Source organism: Vombatus ursinus, unplaced genomic scaffold (genome assembly GCF_900497805.2).
Source record: "Vombatus ursinus unplaced genomic scaffold, bare-nosed wombat genome assembly UNPS02014874.1, whole genome shotgun sequence".
Taxonomy (NCBI): domain Eukaryota; kingdom Metazoa; phylum Chordata; class Mammalia; order Diprotodontia; family Vombatidae; genus Vombatus; species Vombatus ursinus.
The window spans coordinates 19,827,756-19,846,710 of NW_020954652.1; the positions used below are offsets into that span (position 1 = coordinate 19,827,756).

General features: G+C 41.2%; 1 protein-coding gene across 2 annotated transcripts in view; it reads left to right on the forward strand.

Moving 5' to 3' along the window:
* The first annotated feature begins 7,704 nt into the window (after positions 1–7,704).
* LOC114028233 (nucleosome assembly protein 1-like 1) overlaps positions 7,705–18,955 on the forward strand; it is a 26,388-nt gene continuing 15,137 nt past the window's right edge. For both annotated transcript variants that reach the window (XM_027842467.1, XM_027842468.1), the window contains exon 1: positions 7,705–7,810. The gene's annotated coding sequence lies outside the window, so the exon portion shown is untranslated. The remainder of the gene's footprint in view (positions 7,811–18,955) is intronic.

An 18,955-nucleotide genomic window follows, 5' to 3' on the forward strand; every position in this document is an offset into this window, starting at 1 on the left:
ATGTTAGCTATTATAAAATAATCCTTCCGGCTGGAGGGCTTGAAGACTCCTAAGTCTTTTGATACAGCTCTTTGATTTTATAAACAAGCCTTTTCGAATACAAATTAATATTTACATAGAGTACAAATTACAGATTAGCAACAGAAGCTTAAAACAAAAATGCTAAAACCACAGGAGTTGTTTATGCTCAGTGACTCCACTTTCTCACCATCAATTTGTCCTTAAACCTCTTGACATCACATTTTCCTATTTTCTCAAAAGTCACCAGGAACCTGCCAAATGCCAAATCCAATGGTCTTTTCTCAAGCCTTGGCCTCGACCTTTGCAGTATTTGACACTATTTACTACCTCTTTATTTTGAAAAAGAGTAAGAGCGTCAGCTCTGAGGTCAGAGGACATACATTAGAAACCTAGCTCTGCAGTTTAACTTGTGTGACCAGGGACAAATCATTCCATTTTTTCTGGCCCATCGTTTCTTTATTTGTAAAATAACTTGATGATTTCTAAGGTCACTTCCAGTTCTCACTCCTATGATCCAGCTCCTTTTAAACTTAACTTGACTCCTCTTGTCCATCAACTTTGGGGGAGGGAGGAATCAAATCTCCTGGTTTTATTCTGTCAAATCCTTCCTGGGGTCCTATGCAGCTCAGAGACTTAAGGCCAGTTTGGGGTCCACAGCCTCGTTGGTTAACGCCTCAGCTCCTAGTTCTTCAGTACTTCAGATGCACAAATCATTTCTGTGACTTACTTCATTAGTGGCCTATTTCTGAAGTGACTTCCTGAGGGATTTGGGCCCTTTAGATCAAAGCTCCTCTTTCCTCACTTTTACGAGATGGAAACGACAGTGTGAAAGAAAACTACTTATTTCCCAGTTATATGCGACCCTGAGCTAGTTATTTAATTTCTCTCAGCCTTAATTTTCTCATCTGTAAAATGGTGACAATAGTATCAACTCTCTCACAGGTCATTGTGAGAATCAAATGAGAAAATATAACTGTAAAGCACTTTGCAAACTTCAAAGTGCTGTATAAATTATTATTACAAAGAGCATTTCTGGTTGAGAGAACAACTGCCCCCTCCTCAGGATTCTCTCTAATCATAGGTTTTCTCATCTTTTTTCCCCTTCCTTTCTGCTATTTGCAAAGAAAGAAAAATAAACTACCTTTTTTTTCTTTGTAGTGGAGTGATCTGAATTAATTTTAAAACAATGCTTAATTAGTCAACTGGCAGGGTCTCAGTTAAAGACTAGTCTCCGAAAAGAGCATATATCTATTGCTTACATCAGAACATCCTGAACAAAATGTAAATCAGATTTTTGAACCAACCATTCAACAAAGCATTTATTAAATGCTTATGTTCGAGGAATTGTATTAGGTTCTGAGAATCCAAAATCAAATAATGAAACAATTCCTAATCTAGAGGAGCTGATATTCTAACATCTGAAGGTAGGTTAAAACTGAATTTGGGGACAGAAATGGAAAAAAACAAATACTATTTCAACTTAAATAAAATACTAACAGTATCACAGAATCAAAGATTAAGAGTTGGAAAGGACTTCAGAGGTCCTCTGGTCCAACATTCTCATTTTACAGATGTGGAACCTGAGGCCCTGAAAGATTGTGACCTTTGAAAGTTGACATACATAATAGACAGAGGGGCAGTCTTGTAGTCAGAAAGAGCTGGCTTCTGCCTCTGAAACGTATTACAGTTATCCCTTCTACATCCTGACTTTCTTCATCCTGGCTTCTATATATTGCAGAGAGGTATAAGAAACTAAGCGGAAATTTGGGGGGGTTTGTGGAAGCTGCAGATGACACACAAAGGCCAGCAGATAACACAGAAAAAAAGTTTAGAAACTCAGAAATACATAAAATATATGCACAGTATTATATAATATCAGCATATTTTATCTTTTAATGCCATAACAATTCAGACTTCTTCTCTGGTACAAAGGGAGGGTGGGGGGGGGCACACTTCTAATCCCCATGATGATGAGGAAGAGATAACGGTAGTTGTGTATTCATGTGACCTAGACAATTCTGTAAGACTCTGTGCTGCTGATGAGTTGCTCTCCTGCATCAGCCGTGAGACGTTCCTACACCCGACATGCTTCACATGGATAAAAATCACATGTTAATACAACAATAACAAAAAATAATGCTATAATAAGCCAATCATGTTTCTATCACATTACATAAAGAATGATAGAGACTCGAACTGATTTCACTGGTATATTTATTATGTAAATATATTATTAAATAACACTAATGTATTATATTTAGAAGTATGAACATGTTTGGTTATGGCAACTGAGAATCAAGAAAAGTGAAAGTGTTATGTAGAACTGAGAACTGGCAGAAGACAGTTTCGTACAGGAGAATGCTAGTCAGTGACCTTGGTCACTGAATGTATCATTTAGTACTGAGAAGCCAGACCCACGAGTAGTCCTTCCTAAGGCTATTCAATGCCATTTGTTTTTCTTGATCTCTATATTTTATTCTTATTCCCTTCAATTCCTGAAATTTACTTAGCACTGTAACCAGTGCCAATTCTTCTTTGATTGCTATGAGTTTCTGCCTTCTATTTCTATGAACAGCCTTTTCAGAATGTTAAGACAAGAGTCACGACTTATCCCCCAGTGAGTTTTTTAAAAATTGAGAAATGGAAGACGTTGAAGGAATATTTATGAAAAAGGTCTGTATGTGTCAAAAGGTGGCCAATCACATTCCGTCATTTCCTTTTTCCATACCATGTAATTTTCTTTTGTCTTTTAACATAACATTTTTAAAGTTTCACGTATTTCTTTTATCTTTTCTTCTCATCATCAAATGAAAATGTGTCCCCTATAGAGAAATTTGCTCTTGTTTTGTGGAGAAAGGAAAACAAATTCAAAACAAAGTTTTGAAATGTCCCCTTGGGCAGGATTTATATACTTCACACATTCTATAGTATGAGAACCCACCTGAAATGGTGTAATGAAAATGAGGGAAGTATTTCTACAGAATATCCTGACTTGCTCTACAAGTTACAATTCTCCTGGTTTTTCTATATGGCCGGTCCATGTGAAATTGGGATCATTATCACTAAAAAACAAACAAAACCAAGACATCAACCCTGAGAAGGGAGAACTTACAAAGCTCAGGAGAAAAGCTCTTCCAGACTCAGATCCAAATGAATCAATGCCAGTTATTGAGCACTGTTTTGTCTTGCACCCCACTGTTGTAGCCTTTCGACATTTTATACAACAATTATACAACAAATTTAGAAGCTACAGGACAGGTCTGGTGAAAAAGACCTGGGGTTTAGTGGACTGCATGTTCAAAATTGAGTCAGTTGAGCATGACAGAGCATTAAGAAAGAAAAATCCTAATGCTCTCCTAGGCTGACCTAGTGTCTGGGAGACAGAAGGTGACAGTTGTGTGAACAGAGCCCATCTGAAGGGCTGGGTCGGGTTGGGTTCTGAGAGTCACATCTTCCAAAAGGCACTTGGAGAAGCTGAGAAGGAGAGGGGGGGACCAAGTTGTTAAACCAGGAGAAGTCTTAGCAGGCACCTAAGGAGCCCTCTTTTTAAGGAGACTTTTATTTAAGCATCTGAAGGGCTACCACCTGAAAGAGGGATTAGTTTTGTTCTGCTTGGCCCAAGGGCAGTACTAGAAGTAAGGAAGGGAAGTTGTAGAGAAGCAAACTTTGGCATAATAGAAGGAAATACTTCTCAACAATTAGAACTGTCCAAAAGTGGAATGGGTTAGCCTGGGGCCACATGCCTGTGGTCTGATTCGGTTGATGCAGGAAGTACCGAGTTTCTTCTCACTGGAGATGTTTAAGGGGAAGCTGGAAAGGCTACTTGTCGGTCATTCCATGGAAGAAATCCTTAGTAAGGTAGAGGTTGGATGATGTCCTCTGAAACTCTGCCTCCTCCAGGAACATGCATCCATATTTGTGGCACCCCAGTGGGTTTGAAGCCCCCTCAAGTGCAGAATGAACGGGAGATACCAGGAAATCAAGCAACCCATCTGCCATGTGAACTCTGCCTGGGGATTTTATGCCAACCTCACTTGTATTAGTTTAGACTATTTTATTTCTACAAGTTAACAAAACATAATAGGGTAGGGATCTGAGCTGTGGGAACTCCCAGATATGTGAGAGAGTGCACCTTTTCTTCTGTTTATGGTCTTGGAGAGTTGCTTAGAATACCAAGAGAAACTGCAACTTGCCCAAGGTTACATGGCCAATGGCAGAGAGGCAATCTGAACGCTTATCTTCCTCACTCCACAGCCAACTCTCATCCTCTACATCAGGCTGCCTCTCAATATATAACACTGTCATAAAACAAAGAAAAGACAATTAAAAGACAAAATAAAAGTTATCATTTCCTCTAGAAGGCCATACATGAGGCCTGGGAACTGAAAGGAGGGCCCAAAAGAGATTTTTAGACTTTTTTCATTAGCATATTAATATGTTAATCAGATTCACTAATTATCACCTTAGAAAGCAAAGAGGGAGCCTGGCCCTGACATGATGAGGTATGGGATAGAAAAAAGGAGGAAGGAAGGAAGCGAGGTAAGATCAACTAAGGCTGCAGGGGAGAAGGACTCAATTACATCCCATTCAGGAATCATTTTATTTCTTACTGTGTCCCAGGTACTGTACTATATCCTGGGATTATTGACTAGGGACAATGACTAAGGAGAGAAGGCCAAGTGCAGTATTCCTGTGAGGGCTCTTTGCTTCTGGGCAGGGGATTGGGGGAGTGAGCTCCTGATCTAGCTCCATTGGCCTTCAGAGATTACAATTCATTGTTACTACTGTAAAAACAGTGACACAGTACATGGAGTGCTGGAGAGAATTCTGAGAATAGATTAGGAGTCAAGATAAAGATTAATTTCACACCCTTCACCATTTTGCCTAGGGGTGGGACAGTTTGGGACAGAATTTAGCATGCAGCAAGGGAAAATAATTCAGTTTGTTTCTACAATTCTGTTTGAAGCTACACTGAGAACTTGTTTTACAGGTAGCTTTGATTATAATGAAAGATCCTTGAAGGTCCTATCAACCCAGTTAGTACCAGGTAGTGTTTGTGAAGCACATTTGGGAAGCAAGGTGGCACTGGACTCGGGAGTGAAAAGTTCCTAATGAGGAGGTGGAATTAGGTGATTTCAAAATTCCTTTCCAGCTTTACCACTATAGAGCACTAGGGAATCAGGTCCTACTTCGGCTACTTAGTAGGTGCCTTACCTTTGACCAATTACATAAGCTTCTTAGACCTCAGTTTCCTCATTTATAAAATATGAGTCATAATAACTAGACATCAATGTTTATGAACAAGCATTTATTTACTAAGATGTATACACACATACAGGATTAAGTCAAATGTTTAAAAATTAGTGAGGGCTCTCAAAAGAGCTTTTGTTTATATAGGTTTTATATATATATTAATTTCTACAGGGTTGGAAATTAAAATGTGTTACTATTAGTAATTCTGATTTGTTTTTTTAGGCAATTAGGGTTAAGTGACTTGCCCAGGATTACACAGCTAGTAAGTGTCTGAGGCCAGATCTGGTTAGGTCCTCCTAACTCCAGGGCTGGTGCTCTATCCACTGAACCATCTAGTTGCCCCTATAAAATGGGTTACTATTATATGAAAAGTTTTGACCTCATGGACCCCGTGAAAGGGATCCCAATCCACACTTTTGACATCTAAGTGTTGGTTTACATTACTTAGAGATTTAAGGTTCACTAAGCACTTTCCTCACAACTCAGTGAGAGAGGGCAAGTTTTATCATTTCCATTTTACAGGGGAGGAATGGGAGGCTCAAACTGAGGAAATGATCAGAGCTATAACTAGGGCAGGGCAATCAGACCTTTGCTTCAGGGCAATGACATTTAGAGGGTGCTGACAACATTGCAGTCTTTCACCAGTACAGAAAAAACTGAGGTTAACACTTTATTAGCTAGAATAGTTAGTTAAAATAGGAAGCTATCAGATGGCCTACTTTTTCTTCAGGTGCCACACTACAGGAACTACGGTACTCTACTCCTCCATTCTTTCTCCAAAAGCAGCCTCAAGGAGTCTTGGAATTTCTTCACTTCTCCTTGCCCCTCCCTTGAAACATTTGTGTTGCTTGCCCAGGTGTAAAAATTGCTTTAGCCATGGCTTTGAAAGTAACTAGCTGGTTGGTCACAGTATCAGTTCAGGACATTTGGAACTTATTCATTAAATTCATTATGTGAAAATGCATAATAAAGTATAAAAAGCACAATACAAATATACTATTAAAATAGCAGAGTAGGGGGTAGATTGTCTTCATTTTGTGTAGTACTCAATACCCTATTCGCTTCTAATAAAGTATAATTCTTGATACAGCTAATTTTAACCTTTCAAGAATGCTTTAAAAATACGCCAGGTTAGGGAGGGTTATAGAGGAGTCAATGCAGGAGGATGGTTAAGAATAACAGAAAGCTTCCAAGCTGAAGAATAAAGGGGAAAAAACCGAAAAGCTGAGGAGGGGCTATCTGCATAGCAGGGGGTTGGGGGGGGTGACAGCTAATTTTTATGAGAATGGGCAGGGCTGCAGGGTTGCTTGGGAGAAGCATTGCATCAGTGAAAACAGAGTGGAGGTGATTTGCTAAATTGGATGATTAGAGTAAATGACTCCCCTCAGTCTGTGAATTTAATGACAGTATGAAGTTTCCAGGGGGGAAGGGGAAGGAGTGGGGGAGCATTTAGGGAGTTATAAATATGAGTCAGTCCAGCACCGGTTGAGAAAATAGCCACCAAGTTTGACTGGTCTGAGAGATTTCACGTCAGGCTTCCCCTTAAAGGTGCTTGCTCCGAGACTTCAAGCCAAGTAACCGGCACGAGAAGGTCGCTCTCATTGACCTGCTGTGCGCCCCCCAGAAAGGTAGGCACGCGTTACAGGGGTTGTCTTTATCGTATGTACAGCGCTATTTGCATGTTGTCTCTCCTTTCTCAAGGCGAACGCCGGGAGGCCAGGTAGGGTGCTTCTCCCTCCTCCCACCTTTTTTCTTTTTCTCCTTTCCTTTTCCCCCCGCACCTAGTGAGCACTTAATAAATACTAATTGATGGACCTAAAGGCGTGGTTCCCATCCCCGGGAAGCCCAGAAAGAGGGTGTAAACGGCAGCGGGAGAACGGGAAGCGGTTGCTCCCCGAGGGAGGGAAGGGAAGGATGTCACCCCGGGGCGAATGCACCCAGGGTGAGTGCATGCCCCAGGGGCTGAGCCGCGCTGGAAGCCCGCACTCGCGGGAGAGGGGCATGGAGGGTGCATTGGACCAGGCGGAGCAGGACGGGAACGAGGCTCCCCGCGAGCCAGAGGAGGGAGAGCCCGAGCCCGGGATTTCTTTCCCGCGTTGTGGCGCGCGCGCACGCGCGCGGAAGAAGCCGGGGGCGTTTGACCCCGGGCGGGAGGAGGACTGCCGGACGCACACCCAGAGAGCGCAGCTAGGGTATGTGGAAGTTGAAGAGGGGAAGGGGGAGAGAGAGCCCGAATGCGTGCGGGAAGGTGGCCCCGTTGCTAGGCGCCCAGCTCCAGCCCCGCCCCTCTCCGCGTTACCTGGGTGACCGCCGGAGGGGAGGGGGTGGGGGTGACGGGCACTTACGTGCTGACGCTAATTGTATATGAGCGCGAGCGGCGGGATCTCGGGTCTTTTTTAGCGCCATCTGCTCAGGGCGCCGCCTCCTTTTCCTCCTCCTCCTCCGCCTCTTTCGTCTCCTCCCGCCGCTGCTGCCGCCGCCGCCCTGAGTCACAGCCTGCGCAGCTCCGGCCGCTTGGTCCCTGCAGCAGCCGCGGGTAACGGAAGCGGGACGGGAGGGGAGAGGGCGCGCGGGGCTTCCAACGGCCGACCGGGCCGAGGTGGGGGGCGGGGGAGATCCCGCGGGCTCGCCTGCCCTGCCCGGGCCTGGTCGGGGCTGGCCTGGTCGGGGCCGGGGCAGGGTCTGCGTGCGGACGTGGAGTGTCCGGGGCCTGAGTCTCGGCCGAGACCGACCCCGCACCCCCGTGAGGCCCGCGGCCGGGGCGGGAGCGAGGCGAGTAAGCCCGGCGGGCCGCAGCTCGCTGACGAGGAGCCCGGGCTCGGGCTGCTGTGGCCGTGGGAGGGGGGGAAGGCCGGCGGGGCTGGCTGCTCGTGGCCGCGGGAGCACATTCCGCGCACGCGCGTCTGTGAATCTGGGGGTGGGGGCGACCCCCCGGGGAGAGCGTGGTGGGGGCGCTGCACCTTGCCGAGCCCCGCGTCCCCCGGAGGCGGCGGCAAAGTTGGGGTCGGGGCTGAGGCGATGTTTGTCCGCTGCCTGCAACACGTGGTAGCGGCTGCATGGCCGCCGACCGCCCGGGAGTGCTGCCCCTCCTCCCCTTCCCCCTGACACCCTCCCCCTCCCCAATCCTTCCCTGCCTTGCGACCTCATCACCCCCTCCCCCCTTCCCCCTTCTGATCCTCCCCCGCCTTTACCCCCTCTGATCATCACCCCTCCCTTTCCCCCCCATCATCTCCCTCCTACCATCTTCTGATCATCCTTTCCCTTTGCCCCTTGCCTTCCCCCCCACCCCTTCCTTTACTCTCATCAAGAAACTCTGAGGCAGTTGAAATCTTTGCCAAGAAAAAAATAGTAAACATCCTTTTTGACTCTGAAATATCTCCTCCCCATGGGCCTTTTGATTAAACACTGGCAAAAGACCAGCCATGCTGATCTTCAATTTTAAGTCCTAGGGAAGGTCTAAAAACTATTGGCAAAAGCTTGTAATAGAAATTTGGGGTGCTTGTCTGTCTCCCTGTTCCACGTCAGCCAAATCAGAGTGCTTTGAATGTCCAGAGGAAGGGAAGCGCAGTGGCTAGTAGATAAGAGTGCTGGACCTGGAATTGAGAAGACCTGAGTTCAAATGTGGTACCTGAGTGTGTGACCCTGGCCTAGTGGTTTAACCAATTAACTTCACTGTGCTCTGGACATCTCACTGAAGTTTGCAGAGAAGGTGCTACCTTGCATTGGTAAGAGGTAGCAGATTCTTTCCCTGGGAGTCTTCTATAACAGTGGAATTACATAGGTCCTTCCTGTCGTTATCCCCCTTATTAATAAAGCTGTGTGACCCTGGATAAGTCATGTAACTGCTTTCTGCTCTGATTTGCTACATCTGTTAAATGAGCTTTAAATCTGTAATCTTATGAAGGCTGCTGATTTGTTAGAGGGATGGGATACTAGATGAATAATTTTCATTGGTGTAGTGACCTCCCAGGTAAATTTAGGCACCTTTTACCAAGGTCAGCACCTGCTTGGAACCGTAAGAGCACCAACAGGTTTTGTGACTTTTCAGCTTACATAGCCATATGTCTCAGAAAAAGGAATTGAACCTAGATCTTATGACTTTCCAGACCACCTCTACCCACTACCCAAGACTGCTTCTCATTAATTAAATAGCTTTTTTTGCCTTTCCAGGTTAGGAACTGACTACTCCAGACTGGTGAAATAAAGTTGAAATCCTTTTTCCTTTTCAGCTTGTTGGTAACCCTTATTGTTGCTAATCTCTCAGTACAATTAATTAGAATGACCAGTTCCCTTTGGGGAGGGCAGGGTGAAACTTGACCTGTGATTTTTTTTTTTTTTTTTTTTTGGTACAGGAAACTTCCTTCAGGGAACTTCCTTTAACATTGTAGATCTATACCTTCTCAATAACTTAAAAGTCATAGAAAGTTGTCTGGGGCACTAAGAGGTTAAGTGGTTTATCTTGGCTTAGAATTTGAACCTAGGTCTTTCCTAGCTCCTGGGGCAACTCCTCTGGGCCACATTCACTTGATATCCCTGAAAAGTTGTTAGGGAATGCCAACACAGACATTTTTTAACCTAGTGTTGGTCGACTAATTAATGTTGCCTCTACCCTTGGGCTCTTGACTAATGCTATATGTGATCACTTACTAGAAGCAAATGCTGTGTGGTTGGAGAAGGGATGGTTTCTTGGGAGTTGATTTGATAGATCAAATCTTCATACGAAAGAATACATTGCAGTTAGGTTTGGTATCATAAAAATCAAACTGAATGTTTAAATTAACATTTCATCCATCAGAGAAGATTCTACTTGTATACAAATGGATATATACACATAACCTAGACTGTACTATATATGCTATAGTATACTAGAGAAACCTAGTATGACTGCAATCTGAAGGAAGCTAAATATTACTTAGAAAGGTTTTGAGACATTTTTTGTCATTACAGATGTCTGACTTCACTGGTGGGCCTGCTGATTAAACTCTCCTCAGACCAACAGTTGTTTTTCTTGATTGCTTGATTTTTTTCTTGGCAGCTAGGTGGTGTGGTGGATAAGAGGCCAACCTTTGCTTGGAGTGAGGAAGATGGTGTTTTAATTTTTTAGACACTTGCTTTGTGACCCTAGTCACAAGTTACCCCATGAGTCTTTCCTCATGTGTAAAATGAAGGGATTATAAGTCCACATAAGTCCCTTTCAACTCTAACTCTATGATTCTATGGGCCTGTTTCTCAATTTTCTAACTTGTACTAAAAGTAACTAACAAAATACCAGTTTTATAGTATTTTGTCTAGATGTATATTGTTAAGACAGCTGGAACTAAATGTAGTAAACAAATCATTGTTTTCATGACAAATGAGAACTGGTCATTTTTCAACAAGCGTACTAGACCACGAACACCCAAATAATTGTTAAACTTCAGTCAAATTGGAAGCTATATGTAATAGATTTATTGATCAACATATTTGAAACTCCCATTTTGGAATTGCCTTGAGAACCTGTTTTTGAATTCCTCTTGGATCAACAGTGGTATTTTCTTGTGTGACTTAGGGAAGTCACCTAGCCTTAAAAGAGAGGGTGGCACTAAATGTCCTCTGGTATTCTTTGTAGAACTAAATCTGTGAACCTTGACAGACTTGTCTTTGGAGGGCTTTTGACTTTTTTTTTTTTTTAACAACAGACTCTGAAGGTATTTCCAAGGAGTTAATAAATATTTTGAGCAGTGAAAATATTGCTGGAATGAGTATATTCCTTCCAAGGTAACTACTTAGAAGAGGATGGCAGTCAGGTAGTATATCCGGGTATGCTTTCTTTAAACAAAATATTGTCATACACTTGCAATTACTTCATTGCTTAGTCCTTTGATTGGTGGGGTTTCCAATTTATACATCTTTAATTGATTCAATTTTTTTGACCTCTAGTGCATTTAGTTATCATTTTACCCAACTCAGCCATTTCATTAATTTATTGTTGAGTTGTGACTTGGGAGCATCGTTGCAAGAAACTTTACAGCTGAAGGAATGGGTGAAGCTTGATCAAAATTGGGCTGGAACAGTGTGTAAAAGGAATTTTTATAGTTTTGGGAATCAGTTAAAGACTTAAAGGGGTATTAGTCTTAGGGCATTGAGATACTTTTTAGAAAAATTTCAAATTCATGTTGAAAGTAGGTTTATTGAATTTATTGTTAGCTAATTGTAAACTGAATGACGTAATTTCAACCAGAGTTGATTATTTCATCTTTTGTTAGGTATATGTACATATACGTGTCAACCAGTCAATCAGTATTTATTAAATTATCTAGTATGTGCCATACGTTATGCTGTGTGCTAGAGATAGATATAAAAAATGAAAAGTTCTCTGCCCTGTTTGTCATTAATTTAGCAAAGTGATTTAATATCTAAATGTCACAGTTATTAATGTTGAATTGGATCCCGTCTGTCCTAGTTCTCACCATTTGACTCTAGGTAGAGTGCTGGGCCTGAAGGCAAGAGGACCCGAGTACAGATCCTGCCTTAGACGTGTACTGTGTAACCTTATGTATATCACCTAACCTGGGGATAATAGCACCTTCCTTACCAGGTTGTTGTGAGGATCAAATGAGATAATATTTGTAAAGTGCTTAACACAGTGCCTGGGTGCTGCACAAATATTAGCTATTAGATGCTTAATAAATGTTTATTATTGGTATTATTATTATCATCTAGCCCACCTTTTTAAATTTATTTCACATTTCTCCCCTTATCCTCTTAACAAAAGTGACTCTAATTTCGTGATTATTTTTCTGTCTCCTGCTTCTCTCTTTGCATGGGCTGTTCTTCATGTAAGAATGGTAGATACTAAGTACTAGATGATTTCAAGGAGGAAGGGATCCTTTGGGTATCCTTTCCTTTAATAAGGAATTTTTTTTAAAAGGCGGCATTTATTCTGGGTCTTGAGGGTTGGATGAAGTTTTGATAAGAGGGTAAAGAGGGGATGTAAGCCTATAAATAAATGTCTAAAGACACTTTGGAGTACCAAATGTTTTAAAGATATTCTTGAAGATACTTAAGAACAAGAGTTCATTACCCTGGAGTAGATTTCAAGGGAAGGGAGAATCTGAACTAGGATTGAGGGGAAAATTACATCCTTATTTTCATTTCATTTCATTTCATTAGCCTCTAGTTGGAATGTAGCATTTCCTTCAAATTTGCATGTAGGCAACAGGCATGAAGCAAAACACACTAGTACTTGCTAGTCAATTGTTTTGAAGAGTTGCTAAGGCTTGTGTTGGGAAAGGTGAAGAATACAACTTGAACACCAGGTACTAGACTGTAGCGTGGGTACAGGTGAGGTCCAGACAGCAGCGGGAAAAAGGCCTTTGAGCTGGGGGTTGGATGTTGGGAGAGGTGTCATCAAAGAGAGGAGTTAACTTTAGTTGTGCTTGAAAGGAAGAGAAGGATGCTCAACCCTAGAGGAGGGAATGCTTTCCAGGAATGGGCTGCCGCTGGCTCACAGGCAGGCTGTAACTTTGCTTGCCTGGGTTTGGAGAATAGCCAGTTGTCCAGTTTGGCTAGAAAGTGCATGTAAAATTGGAAATTAAAAACATAATTAACTGTACCTCAAGTACTATGCTAGGTAGACCCTGGAGGTACAAAGAACTTACGTGTTATGTCTAATACAGACACACATCAGTATAAATGAAATAAATTAGGTTGGAGCCAGATAGTGAAGTGCCCTGAATGACAGATAAGTTGTATTTTGTCCTGTTAATAATCTTTTGAGAGCAGGGGAGTGATCGCTTCAGACTCGTGCATTTGGAAGATTTCTTTTGGCAGCTTCATGAAGGATGGATTGGAGGCAAGGGCACTAATTAGAATGCTGTGTACAGTAAGTAGTCCAGTTGAGAGGTGATGAGGGCCTGAACTTAAGTTGGTAGGCAGTATAAGTGGAGAGAAAGGAACCCAGGTGAGATTTTATAAAATTCTGGATTTAGAGCTGCAAGGAACATTAGAAGTCATTGAATCCAGCCTCCTCATTTTACAGATAAGAAATCTGAGACTCCAGTTAAGGGACTTGCCAGGGTCACCTAGCTAAGGTAGGTAGGACTTGAACCCAGGTCTTCTATATAAGTGCTCAAGGTAACACACATATGGGGTAGAGGAAGCCTTTATTTCACTCCCATAGAAAGTTCAGAAATGTGCAGAGGACTCACAGGAACTTATAAACATAGGAAACATAAAGCGGTTAAATGTATAGGCCCTCCATAGAAGGGAACTAAATTTGTGGTTGGTTGGGGAGCAAACCTCTTGACCATGGCCGGTGATATTCCTCTCCCTCAAAGTTCCTATGCAGTTATTTTCAGACTTAACCACCTTGTGGTTTAGACTAACCTCTTCTCTTACTCCAGCAACCCCACCCCTTCCCCTTCTCCCCATTCTTTATGTCATAGTTTTGCTCCTTTTGCTATTTCTTCAACTGCACAAGATCCGTATGTGATCCTCTTCCCAGAAGTCCCAGTGCCCAAATTTTGGCCTTGAGCAGCAACCAGTGCTAGCACTGTACAAAAAAATCTCCTTTCTATATTAGAAAACTAGATTCCAGAATCATTCTACCAAGGAAATGTCAAGGAACTTTGAGTCCTGGAAATAGTTGAATCAGAAGGAAGCAACATTTTACTGAAGGTATTTCTTGGTGGGGAATGATTCACAAAGGGTGAGATACAATATTAACTGGTGTTGTGACAGTGAAAACCGGAAAATACATTCTTCCTCCTTTCTACCCCTAGTGACTCCCATCCCAAATTTGATAATGGAAAAGGAGTAAGGGAGTGTCAGGGTAAGTAACATAACAAGAATCATATGTAGATCAATATTGAAAATCATAACTCTTGAATTTACTATTTATTAAATATTGGTAAAGATACTAGGTACCTTCTGGTTCAGAAAACAACCTATTTTTCCTTTAGGCATTTTTTAAAGCCGTGATTTATTAAGGATATCTTTTATATTCGAAACAGACTAACCAGAGGCCCATATGTCTGTATGTAGAATCCAATGCCATGAGGTGGTGTAGTGGATAGAAGTCTAGAGTTGGAATCAGGAAGATAATTCAGATATTCCCTCAAGACCCTTAAGTAGCTGGGTGTGATCCTGAGCAAAGTAACTTAACTTCTGTCAGCCTCAGTTTCCTTGACTGTAAAATGAGAATAATAGCACCTACCTTTCACGGTTGACATGAGGATCAGCTGAGGTAACATATAAAGCACTTTGCAAACCATAAAGCATTTTATCAGTGCAAACTCGTACTTATTATGGTTTGCAACTATAATATAAATTAAACATTAACTAGTTTTAAGTAAACGTAACGTAATAAATTCTGAGCATCGCCAACCATAATAAAACAATAGGGGAAAAAAAACCTTAAACTTAATAAGAATGGTACACCTGGTTATTTTACTACATTCTCCAGGCTTTGTGTACTAATTTTGGCTTACTAATTTGTTGCAGAGAAAGGTAACAGATAACACAAATCATCTCTTGAAATTGGTTGGATAAAATATAGGCGGATCTTGTTTAAACAGATGTGATCCATTGAGGGTAGTCTAACAAAGTGGATAGGTCCGTTGGGGGGAAAAAAGACAAAAGAAAACCCTGTCCTTACTAAATCACAGTTGAGATAATGTTTATGAAAGCTATTTGTAATAAGTACCATGTTTTTAAAGTGCGTTATCAATTGTGAGCCACTACTGTTAACAATTTCTCAGTAAAAGGCACGCAAACATGATCTTTGATTAAATGATTAATGCAGCTACCAATAGAGGAATAGGTTAATTTATGGGTAGCCCGGAACTAGACAGCCAGGACTCCTGATTCCAGTGCTCTTCCTGGCTGTACTTTCACTCATACAACTGATACACGGATCTTGGAGGGGAAGTTAGAATACTTGCTCCCCATTGCCAATTCTGTTAAGAATTTCCACCCTGTTCAAATCATTCAAATTACCCCCAGGTCATTCTCAAGCCTTTGTCAAGGGATTCAGCTCCCAAGTCATTTTTGGTCTTCTTTAACTTTTGCCCTCATACTCAGGTTATTAATTTAATATTTTCTCAAACCCCAGAACATTCTAATTCCTTAATCAAAAACTAGCATTCCTCCATTTGACCCTAACTTCCTTTCATTTCCTGTGTCTCACCCATTCTAAATCTAGTGATCTCTAGTCCCTTTCACTCTACTTTTCGTAGGCCTGCTCTGTCATTTCCTAGTCTCCACTCTAAATGATTTCAACCACACAGAGTTATCAACTCAGAAATCCTCTTGTCTTGTTGTCCTGTTGCCACTTATCCCTTACCAGACCCCAGCTGGGATTATTGCTGCTCTTCATTTCCTCTGCTCCTTCATGCTCCTGAGTGAAGGTAGCTGAAGTTGAATGGTTGTGACTGGTACAGCATATTTTCATGTTATACAACTGGGCCCTTGCTGCAGCATGAAAATCCTTTAAGTCTTCTCTAATTGTTTACCTGTCTTAATCCCTACAAGCTTTTCTAAACCTCTTTCCTACAGCCTTCCATACCATACCTTGCTCTCTTTCTAACTACTATGCCTTTATTCTCTTTATGTATTTCTTATGTGTGCTCCCTCCCATTACAGTGTAAGCAACTTGCCTGGTACATAAGCCTTAAGTACCGATTGGTTGATTTTTATGTTGTTGGTCCTAGGAATATAAGGACAGAAAAGAAACAAAACTCAAAAAAGCTTATATTCTGAATAAAACGGTGGTCCTCGAATAGCAAGACTCCTTGTGTAGATAATGACATTTTATGAAATAGAGAAGCTACAATTAGAACTTTTGAAAATTATTGTATTTATACCTTAGTGCTCTTTAGGTAACTGAGCTGGTAGAGTAGCAGAGATAATTTCTGTCAGGACTAATTCATTAATAATTATTAATTAATAATTAGTCTCAGGACTAATGATGAGAGATAGGCAATACAAACATTGGGAGTAGGAGGGTATTTAAATAGACAAGCCTGGTTTAAATGGGTCATTTCTACGGAGTACCACATTTTTCTTCTAGCCTCACAATTTCTATGTAAGTACAAAATAGCTATGATGGTTTTATACACATGCAAGCGCGCGCGCACACACACACACATTCCCTTCCATTCTCCATTAGCCAGTTTTATTTTATGGTCATAGTCATGTATTCTGTTTCGCTGCTTTCTTTTGTCTTTGAGCAAATTACTAAGGTGATGTCTAGTTTTGTTTTTGTTTTTCAATTAAAACATGCACTGTTATTTATCTTTGAACTAATATATGCCCAAGAGAAAAATAGTGGTTGGGTAAAGAGGAGTAATTATTTTTGTGACTTGCACTGCTTTATTTCTTGTAAAATACCATTTTGCCCAGAAGACTTTGGTAAAACCACCTCCCTCCAAGAGGATTCTGAGCTACGTTTTCTTTCTAAGGTTGTACGTGACGGGATGTGGGAAGTAAAATTGGTCTATTCTAGATTTTTTAGTTTGGAAGCTGGAGTAGGGGCATTGTTTTGAGAATTTGTAGTCTCTTTGCTTCTAGATTCTGAAATTCTTTATTATTCTACCCACAAGTTAGTAAATATTCACAACAGAGAATTTCAGAATTGAATATGATCTTACATATCATGACTGAGCCTCCCACAGTATAGAAGTAATTTGCCAAAGTCATAAAACTAGCCTCTAGTACACAGCAGGATAGTAAGTGCCTAACCTACTTTGTGTAAACCTGTTGTGCTTTGGGGAAACCTTCCAGAAGCTTAAGACATCATTTGAAAAACACAGTGGCGTATCTGAGATTTGAGTGGTGGGTTTTTAATCAACAGATGGGGGAGAGAAGAATTGTGGTTAAGGAGACATTAAATGATTTACCAAGGGTCATAATAGCAATTGTCAAAAGTGTTATTTGAAGGTAGGGTTCTTAGTTTTCGTTGTAAATCTATCACTTTTTCCACTGTGTTGTTGCTCCCTATATTGTAAAGAGATTTTTGTTCAAAGACAGCTTGGACCTCTTAGCTCTATGCTTTTGTAAACAAGCTTTTTATATGCGACTGACCTCCATTCATAACATTACTTCAGTTTCAAGCAGCTGATTTATAAATCTCAAGTTTTGCATTAGGATTGGTTCTTAATTAAGATATATGGTTTCATAGCCTGGAGTTTGCATACCTTCCTTAAACTGCACATGTATTCCTACCGGTTCTTTGCAAGCTGAGATTCTTTCTGACCACTGTTTTTGTTACCAAGACTCCCTTTGAAATCTTTGTTATCTTTGACCCTCTTCTCATCCAGGCAAGTTACCAAATAGCTTTTATGTGAGAGCATCACTTCCTCTTTGCTTCCTTTTCTTACTGCCTTCATCTGCTTGCAGTATTGGAGTGGCCTCATTACATACAGGTCTTCTCAGCTCTTCTCCCAATCTGTCCTTCCTGTTACCACCGGATATTTTGTTTGCATTATTGTAGACCTGCGCCTGTGCGACCAAAGGCAAGAGCCAGAATCACCAGTGTCATTGACAAATAGCTCTAGAGATGTTCCTTTAAAATTTAAATATATTTATGATTTCTTTCTAAAGTGTCCTTGTGTCTGTTCTTAATATTTTACTGTTTTTATGAAAGTGTTTTTTGATCATGTAATTCGATAATGCTATTTTCCCCTCTTGTCTTCATGCTAGTTTTAGTATCTTATATTCAAGACTCTTAAGAAAGACAAGATGGCCAAGCCTGGTGTTTGCTGCTTTTAAATTATTTAAGGCTCTTATACTTTTAAACAAAAAATTATATTGATGCCTTTTTTGTTTTCAGATAGCACTTGTTTCCAGATCTCTTCCTCTTTGCTGCTTTTAAATTATTTAAGGCTCTTATACTTTTAAACAAAAAATTATATTGATGCCTTTTTTGTTTTCAGATAGCACTTGTTTCCAGATCTCTTCCTCTCTGCTTCCCTTCTTTTCCCCAACTTTTTCCTTGTGACAAGAACAGTGAAGCAGAACCCACAGACCTAGCCATTTTATCTGATCACCTGTATAGCATACTAATGGTCCCTCCCTCTTCCAAATGAAAATGTTTAACATGCTTTTATTTACTCTTCACAAGAGTGTAAAGATACATTAAATTTGAGTTGATCTTGTTATGTATGTTAGTTTTTGCCAAACTGGGCAAGACAGCTTATGAATGTGAGTGTGTATTGGATTCTCCATAGTAGCTTTTTTAGTACCTCCCAAGTGCTATGAGCTGTGGTACATGGCACACTTCAGGAGTTTAATGTAATCTAGCTTGGCAAGGTCACAGTGCATGTAGAATGTCCAGCCATTCTTTTAACCTACTTTCCCCATCTGTAACACAACTGTAGAATAGGTGTTATAAGTGAATTGAAATACTCATGCTATAATATTGCCTCAGTTTATCTGATAGCCACAGGTGATATTTTCTGTTCATATTGGCCCCAGAGGGCACTCATTGTATCTATGTATTGTTTTAGGTACAATACCTGTGCCTCATACCAGTGCCACACAAAGTTGCTTGTTTTCTCTTTATTTAAATGGCTAAAGTGGGACACTCTGGATTGAGCACCTGTATCCCCCTTTGTACTGTGATTTGCAATTGCCTAATTACATCTTCCTGAGTTCAACTCTGGCCTCAGACACTTACTAGCTGTGTGACCCTGGGCAAGTC